This window comes from Periplaneta americana, chromosome 10 (genome assembly GCF_040183065.1).
Source record: "Periplaneta americana isolate PAMFEO1 chromosome 10, P.americana_PAMFEO1_priV1, whole genome shotgun sequence".
In the NCBI taxonomy this organism is placed as follows: Eukaryota; Metazoa; Arthropoda; class Insecta; order Blattodea; family Blattidae; genus Periplaneta; species Periplaneta americana.
The window spans coordinates 32,486,356-32,495,292 of record NC_091126.1 but is presented as its reverse complement, the minus strand read 5'-3'; the positions used below and the strand labels follow the sequence as shown (position 1 = coordinate 32,495,292).

Below are 8,937 nucleotides of genomic sequence, written 5' to 3'. Positions count from 1 at the left end.
AGTTCATATTCATCCATCCCAACGTTGATCCATGCGACCATGCAGTGATGCAGTCCACCATACTTCATCATGGCGTTTGTGCAGAAGAAATTTGGTCACATTTGACATTGTCTTCGTGCATTTCCTGCTTTTTTTTTTCTCTCTGCATCTGCTGAAAGTGTCTTCAAGTTCATATTGTTCTTGCATCAATCTAGATCAGCTCCATGAAATGCATTGCTTGAAGCTTTGTGATTATTTACAGTCGGTTGAACAGTAAGTCGTCTTTGTAAAATACCTACCTTGCTTTTAAGCAATTTCTTTAATTACTTTATTGAAACCATTAACATATCGTCGTTTTTATGAAACCTCCTGTCTGAAAGTACAGAAAATAATTTTTCAGGAGGCCAGAAAAAAAGTTAAATATTAATAGGCCTACACTGATCCTCAATAATGTAATCTACGTTCATCATATTTACCAGTGTTTCTGCCGAATTATTACATATTCTTATGCACGTCCATTGATTTTTTTTCCATTTTTTCTTTCTCCTGAAAAATTATTTTCTATAGGCCTACTGTTACATAAGAGGTTTCATAAAAACAACGACGATATACAGTTTTGGCAGGAAAGTTTATTCAGTGAAACTAACGCCGAGGCAGTACCGGTGATTTCAGAAGTGAAAATCTTTGAATTTGTAAGGGATTTTGGCAATTTTAACCCTCAACTACTATGGTGGGGTCATATTTGACCCACGCCATTTTCTTTCTTTTGTTTCTGCGCATGCGCGCCATTCTGAGTCATGCCACTCCATGTATTCTCACATCGCAGTGAGATTTCACCAGAGACAAGTCGTGGGGTTTTTATTGTTAGTGGTTTACAAGTAAATGCGTGTTTGGGTCACCTGTGACCCCACAATAGTAGTTGCGTAACTTTATTTTCTTCGGTATGTCGAGTGAAGGTGTTATAATAGACGGGAATTTCGTTGCATCTGATGAAATAAATGACTTTATTGACAATGCTAGTATCGCTGGTGACGAGACTGAAGCTAAAAATGAAGATGATGACTAAGTGATAAGGAAAGTGAGCATAGCGATCACAATACTGGATCAGAAATTTCTGAGAGTGAAAATGAACATGAACGTGATGCAGAAGGTGATACTGATAATACTTCTGCTGGTAGCTTTTTTGGGAGGAATAGATATAAGTGGTCACAGAATTATCCTTCTGCATCGAAAACTCGAAATCACAATATCATTACTCATTTGTCTGGTCTTAGGGGTCCTGCGCGTGATATCAAACCAAGAACTTCTCTTCAAGCTTGGACTCTCTTCATAACAGATGATATCCTTCACACAATTATCAATCATACAAATAAGAAACTCGATGAAATGGCTGCCAGTTACGGTGAAACTGCAACGTTCACTAGACACCTAGACGAGCTGGAATTGAAAGCATTTATTGGTCTGGTATTCTTGGCAGGGATATTCATTTCAAACCATGAGGATGTAGACTCATTCTTCGCTACAGATGGAACAGGAAGAGATATATTCAGAGCTACTATGACCAAGGAGCGGTATTTGTTTCTTCTGTTAGCTCTTAGATTTGATAATATTGAAACTAGAGAAGAAAGAAAAAGACAAGGAAATAAGCTTGCTGCAATTTCAGAAGTTTGCGATAGTTTCATAAACAACTGTAACAGAAAATATTGTAGTTCAGAATACACCACTGCTGATGGGATTCTGGTTGGTTTCTGTGGCAGGTGTTCTTTCAGAGTGTATTTAAAAGGAAAGCTACAAAAGTATGGCCTAAAAATTATATGTGTTTGTGTGATTCCAAGACCCATTATCTGATCAATGCATTTGTATATACGGGGAAAATTTGTGGTCCTAACCCACAGGAGTTATTCGTTCCAACAAGGTTTGTCTTGTCTTTGGTGTCATCAATTTCAGGAACTAACAGAAATGTTACAGGGGATAACTGGTTCACATCAGTGGAGCTAATGGATGAGCTAAGAAAAATCGGCTTGATGTATATTGGAACAGTGCGGAAAAAAAAAAAGAAATTCTGCCACAATTTTTGCCCGACAAAAAACGAGAAGTTGGATCAACGAAATTCGGATTCACAAGAGACAAAACAATAGTGTCTTTTGTGCCAAAGAAATCCAAAGCTGGTATTTGGTGTCTTCCATGCACCACGACAGTGCTATCCATTCCTCTGGAAAACCTGACATGATAATGGTCTATAATGCAACACAGAGTGGTGTCGATGCTCTCGACCAGAAATGTGCACTTTATAGGACTGGACGAAGATAAAAGATGGCCTTTAGCTATCTGGTATGTTATGTTAGATATTTCAACCGTGAATGGTCACATTACCCTAAGAGCTAGTGATAAAGGCTATGAAAAGTCGTCACAATTTTATTAAGGGCCTAGGGATGGAACTTATATTGGATCACCTTAAGGTGCCCGCAAATATTTCCACACTTCCAAGAGAAGTTCGGCAGATGATAGCCAGATTTGCAACAGCAGTATTATCTGATGCTGACACACAACTTGAAGGTCCACCAAAGCGAAGACGATGTTGCATTTGCCCACGCTACAGCGACAAGAAACACCCGACTGTATGCAATGTATGTGACCGAATTACGTGCAAGAGTCATTCTGAATAGCGAATCATCTGCTATGACTAAGTTGAGAAAAATTCGTTCCGGCACTGGGAGTCGAACTCGGGACCACTCAGATCTGCGCGATGAGCGCTTTTTTCAACAGAGCTATGTCGGGACAGGATCCACAGTGTCAGCCGAATTCTCCTCATTTGTTTCGTTTTATGTTTTCCATGGACAAATATAGTTATTACATTTTTTAAGAAAAAAAAAAAACATTTGTACACCTCTGTTAAATTTTATATACAAGAATTACCAAAGTATTTTTTTCTTTGCAGTAATTCAACCATGTTTCTTTGAAATAAGTGTGGACATATCTCTCCTGCAGGTTCACTAGAAAGAGGACAATTTTTAAAAAAATGTCACAGTGTATTATTTTAGATAGAATTTGTATGTTTTTATTTGCACATACTTTTTTCGCACAATTAAAGTAATGATGTTACAAATTTGGTGGCATTGTGTCTCCATATATGTGACTTCTTCATGTTTTCAATTGAAAAAATAAATGTTAAATATAAAGTCTGTTTTTATTATATTTTGCAACCGGGTCACTTATGACCCCACGATAGTAGTCATGTAAAAAAAAATAAGGATAGTAGTTGAGGGTTAAAGATACGATGGAAAGGTATGATATACAATTCCTCGGTCTCATATCACTTAAATAATCCCATCAACTTACCCACTAACCTCGTCACATAATTCGGCTTAATGTCACTTAGCTATCCCCTCATTTAACACTTCTAACCCATAAAGAAATTTAAATCAGACATTAGCTCCTCTCTTTTTCATGACATAATACCTTTCCAGCGTATCTTTAGAATTACCGGCACTTTTTTTTTTTGGTAAAGAAACAGTTGATCTTATATGCAAGGCATACAGGTAACGAAACCCTAAACTAACCAAACCTAACCTGTCACAGATTCATATAGGCCTAAGCGGAGTGCGAAGGAAACTACCTCGGTGCTAGTTTAGTCTTAATATGTAATACTTTGTTATTTATAGTTTGGCACACTCTAACAAGTGTTCAGATTGTGATTATTCCTGGTTTGATAACATGGATCCTATTTAATGATGTTGCACATAGCAGATTAAAGTCCAAGCACCCAGAAGCTCTATTGCTTGTAGAGATGGTTTTGTTTTTAGGATGAACATAGTAATTATAGCCAATCTGTCTTTCAAAATTCTTAATTTCTGATGGAAGAGCAAATTAATGAATATTTGAATATTATCTTTTATATTATGAACGTAAAATGGATTTAGGCCAAACCACAGTATAGCGCAGTAACTTAAACCATCTTACGAGGAATGTATGCCTACTTAACGCATTTGGAAATGGTGAATTTTTTTAAATCGTGTCTTTTTTTTTTCTGAGCAAGACTTTTGATATGTGTTTCTGCTTTCCAAGATCTACTTGAGGAGAAAATATTAGTTAACTACCCAAGTTTATGAAGATAATAAAACAACGCAATTAATCTAAATAATATTGTAGTTAAACTAAATTACCATTTTTGTAGATACGTGAGTATCACTACTTAGCGATCGTTATTTATTTGAATGTAAGCAGTATGGTGTCGTTAATTATAATAAATCTTATATAATGTATGTTCAGTATGGAATTCCACAAGAATCTGTACATGGGCCAATTGTGTTCTTGATTGCCATTAATATTGGTTCCAATATTCATTCTGACGTAGTGCTTTATGCTGGTAACACCACAGTATTCCGTGGTAATATAAACCTTCAGTAGCTTGAAAGGGAAACACTTCATGAGTTAAAAATCGTTTGAAACTAATGGTTTAGTCTTCAATAAAAATAAAATAGATTAATTGACTTTTAATTTACAATTGGGCGTGGGTTCAGTTCCCACTTGGGCTGATTACCTGATTGGGTTTTCTCCAAGGTTTTTCCCAACTATAAGGCAAATGTCTGGTAATCTATGGCGAATCCTCGGCCTCATCTCGCCAAATACTATCTCGCTATCACCAATTTCATTGGCTCAAAATAACTCAGTAGTTGATACAGCATCGTTAAATAACCAAGTAAAAAACAATATAAGTAATCAGTTATTCAGATTCTATTTCTTTTAAAATGTTTCTGAATGAATTTACCATTAAAAATTGTTTATGCAACAAGTGGATAATCTTGTTGATGGCATGAGTGAATGTTTGTCTCACAAACGATGGTGAGTGTGATAATTTTCACAAGTGTCATAATAAGATTATCCACGAGTTGGATACAACACTTCCAGGCATCTTAGCATTATAAATCGTAGGAAATAAATTATGAAATATTTCGGCATCCATAACTGACAAAAGTGTTGATATGTTGGTACTGATCATATCGATTAGTTGCGCCTGGCATTGGCATCGAATAAAGAGAAATGAATTACTTTGCAGATATTACCACAGTCTAGTATATACAGTCACGAAGCTCAATATGTAGTAAATATGCATCCATAGATAGTTGCTAACCACTAGGATCGCTAATATCACCTTATTACAGACAATGCGAAATAGAACCGGCACAGTCTATTGTTCCTAGCACCCTCACAACTCAAGCTTCGTGACTGTATACTAGACTGTGATATTACAAACTCTAGTTATACCTTAGGTATCAAATTTTATGTTACAAATGTTCCTATATTTTGTTAATATAATTTCTCTGAACTACGGAACTGTTTTATGTGATATTACAAAAGTGATACAAAATTGTTAAAGATTGGAAATAAATTATACGTTACCTTCTGTCCTGCATTTCTTGTTACGTAGCATGTAGAAGTGGTAAGCAAGATAGTCAGACGAGTTGCATGCATCCCCCACCCAAGCATTCAAATATTACATCATAGCAAATATGTTATTGCTATTATTGGCATGTGTGCCATAATAAGCCAGTTACGTAGGCTACAATATTGAATGTAGTAACAACCTGTTTATAATGCTAGGATGGCATAATAGTACATTATGCAACGAACCTATAATGGTAGTAATTAAGACGCGAGTATGTTTGTTTATGAAATGAGCGCAAGCGAGTTTCATAATTTTCATACGAGCGTCTTAATTACCATTATAGGCAAGTTTCATACGACTTTTTATGCTCGACCATATTTCTAACTTGAAATTATTCAGAAGTATTCATGTTATGGTTATGTAAGTGACGAGCGGAACTGACCTGAATTGTGAGATGTGCGCAGACGCGAAAGTATTGATTTTTTCCGAAACACGAATGTCATTGACCTTGATATAACCTAGAGAACATTAGTCTTGATATAACCTGGAAATTGATTTAGAATTGAAAAACGAGATGACAAATTGAATTTATTTGAATATTATTTACAATTAACGCTAATTATTATAGTAACAGAACATAACCTTCTGCGACAGTATTGGATTTCCAGCCTCTGTTACGTTTCTCTAGTCGTTTTTCGATTGCATATCCGAGAATAATCGAAAACCTGAACTTTAATGAATAGGTGTACTTTAATGACATGCATTAAAGGACTGCTACCAGGTGTATAATTACTACATTTCGGCATGATCGAGCATAAAATATATTAAAACTGTTTATTACGGTTATTTTAATAGTATTTTGAAACATTGTTACCTTATTGTGGGACATATTTGACTCTTGTATAAAATGTAAATTTTGTCAAGCTTTCATACTTCTTTAAAATTCTCCCTGAAACAGATTTTTTTTTTTTTTTTTCAAATATTTTTCAGCTTTTATGGCTTCTCCAAACACTAACTTTCTTTTCACATCATGATCAAATTCTCTGCCTTTCAAGAATACTCTTATCCTTACTTTTGTTCTTGGTAGCCTATATCGTTTACTTCCACTTTTTCCTGACCATGTCTCAGTCTTTTGTTGTGCTTTCTGTACATTTCAGCTTGTTTTCTGGCTTTAATTAGTTCCTTTTTAAGAATTTCCAATTATCTTTCTTACGTTTTGTTAGTTTGGATTCTTCTCTTTTCTTTGCCGGATAATCTTCGACCATCAACTTTGTATTTATTTCTGACTTCATCTGAATGTGAATCTGAAGAGTATGTTGCGCACTTATAATAGACTCATCTTTATGTTCTGATGGTTCAGGTTGTGGTTTTCCTATGCCCAAAGCTTCTACCAAGGGCTCATTCACTGAACTGGGAGAAGAATCCTTTTTTCTCTGTGCTTTCGTTGTTGTAGTCACCATCTCTTTCATTGAAGTCTTTTCTCCCTCTTAGTTTTCTGGTTAATGACTTTTTTCTTTCTGTTCTTCCATTTTTCTTCCCTTTTCATATCTTCAAGCATTAAATCTGGGGATTGCTTTTTATTTTTTCTGTCTTTGTTTTTCGGCTTCTCTTTTCTTTTTCAGCCTCTCCAATCTTTGATGTTCTGTTTCTTTTTTGGAGTCATTTTCTAGAAAATGTGCAAGATCCAAAATTCACCGCTATGTCATTACATAGGCCTACTGACAGATTGTTAAATAGTACTTCAGCAAATAAAATGCCTAATTACAATGTAAGATGATAGCCAACCTCCAGGTAAAGGCATCAGCCTCCTGGTATAAAAAATAGCCATGAGGTTGACATTATGACCCAGGAGGTTGACATTTTGCAAAGTTTTATTTTATTATTAGGCTATGAATGTAATTTTTAGGTTATATAAGTGGTTTAAAAATAGCATTGTGTAATGATTGATTGTAAGCTTGGAACAATTATAGTGATCTACAGTAGTGTGTACTTCAACTGTTTTACCACAAATTTGGTGCTCGGTGAAATACTGATTTTTACTCCATTTGTATTGTCCAGGGAAAATACTCATCTTGTATTCACTAATTTACAGCACTACCGTGGCTCACTATAGCTAAGCCATAGTATCTTCTTTAGAGAGTTTCTGAAACACATTTTAAAATTGAAAGCAAGTTAACACTCAGTTTCGCAAAATTTACGGTCACATTAATGCTATATTTTGGAGACTAATAATTGTTTTTTATCAACAGGAAATTTTCTTCTGCCTACGGTTGGGATCCCCCCCACCTTTTTTTTTTGCCAGCCCACTCTGAAGGAAGAGAAGACTGATGTCAGTGATAGTGAACATGAATTGAAGATAGAGAATCATACAGCTCCAGTTAATATTGTTTCTAGAGGATTGAACATATCCCATCCTGTTGGAAATATTGGCAACAGGCTGTGGTGTGTGTGAAAGAAGATTTAATCAAACTGGCAGCTTGAGGATCCACAGCATAATACATAGGGAAAAGAAACCACATCTTTGTTTCCTCTGCGGTAAGAGATTTATTACTACCATCACGCTACTGAAGAAGCATATTTTGGTATCATAATGGCTTGAGGCTTTATGTATTTAGATAATGTAGAAAGGAGTAAAGACTTAATGAAACACTTGCTAACTCACACATGTAGTTTCTGCGGAAAATAGTTTGCTGGTTATTCTAACCTACAGCAACGCTGTTTCATACATATCAGGGGCAAACTGTCATATGTGAGGTTTGTAGAAAAGACTTAAACATTTTAGGAAATTGAAAGAAGCATCAGTTAATGCACACAGGTGGAAAACCTCACAAACATGAGACCAGTGTAATTGGGTTCAGAACCAGAGTCGTGCATAAAGGCCCAGTCCACGATCTGCTTTATCACTGCAGCCCAATGACACTAAGCAGTGTCGCACGGAACTAGCCCATGACATCACCATGCATCACCACACGGGTAGCGGCGGACTGCTTGTGGAGCGGTTTAGTGCGGTGGACTTGTTTGTATCAAAGCATGAGCCCAAGTTTCCGCTTCTATCAGCTACTTATGAATTGAGTTGGCGTGGGTTTGTGCTTGTGTGTACTGTTCGATCAATGATCAGCTACTGTTTCAAGCATTTTCGTTTTTGATTTGTTTTTCAAAATGAGTCCAAATAATGGTGCATCACAAAGAAAATACAGTCTCTGTGGGGCTGCTATTACACTATCAAAATTCTTTGACAAAGAATATTATGATAAAATATTTCATCAAAGGTCTTTGATAAAAGATAGGATTTGGGGTATATTACACCACATAAAATCTTTTAAAATATTTTAAAAGATTTTATCAAAGATAATCTAAAATTAGGAACAAATCTCTCCTAACACTTGTTCCACAACAATGAACATGTGTTCCGTGGATTTGTTGATACTGATATTTACGCCTTAAGTTTATGATTTGTTTATACCAATATTTACGCGTTAAATTTACAACGCCATGAATAAAGAACAGTATTATGCTTGTTTAGCTAAAATTAGTTCAAATATTACAACATGCATGTAACTGAGAAAGAAACG

At 35.6% G+C, this 8,937-nt stretch overlaps 2 long non-coding RNA genes across 2 annotated transcripts in view; both read left to right on the top strand.

Moving 5' to 3' along the window:
• Nucleotides 1-7,663, top strand: LOC138707567 (uncharacterized). Its single transcript, XR_011334278.1, has 2 exons — nt 1-252; nt 7,615-7,663. It is a non-coding gene; the product is annotated as an uncharacterized lncRNA (long non-coding RNA).
• A 139-nt stretch (nt 7,664-7,802) lies between these two features.
• LOC138707566 (uncharacterized) overlaps nt 7,803-8,937 on the top strand; it is a 33,106-nt gene continuing 31,971 nt past the window's right edge. The window contains exon 1 of the long non-coding RNA XR_011334277.1: nt 7,803-7,900. This is a non-coding gene — a long non-coding RNA (uncharacterized lncRNA). The remainder of the gene's footprint in view (nt 7,901-8,937) is intronic.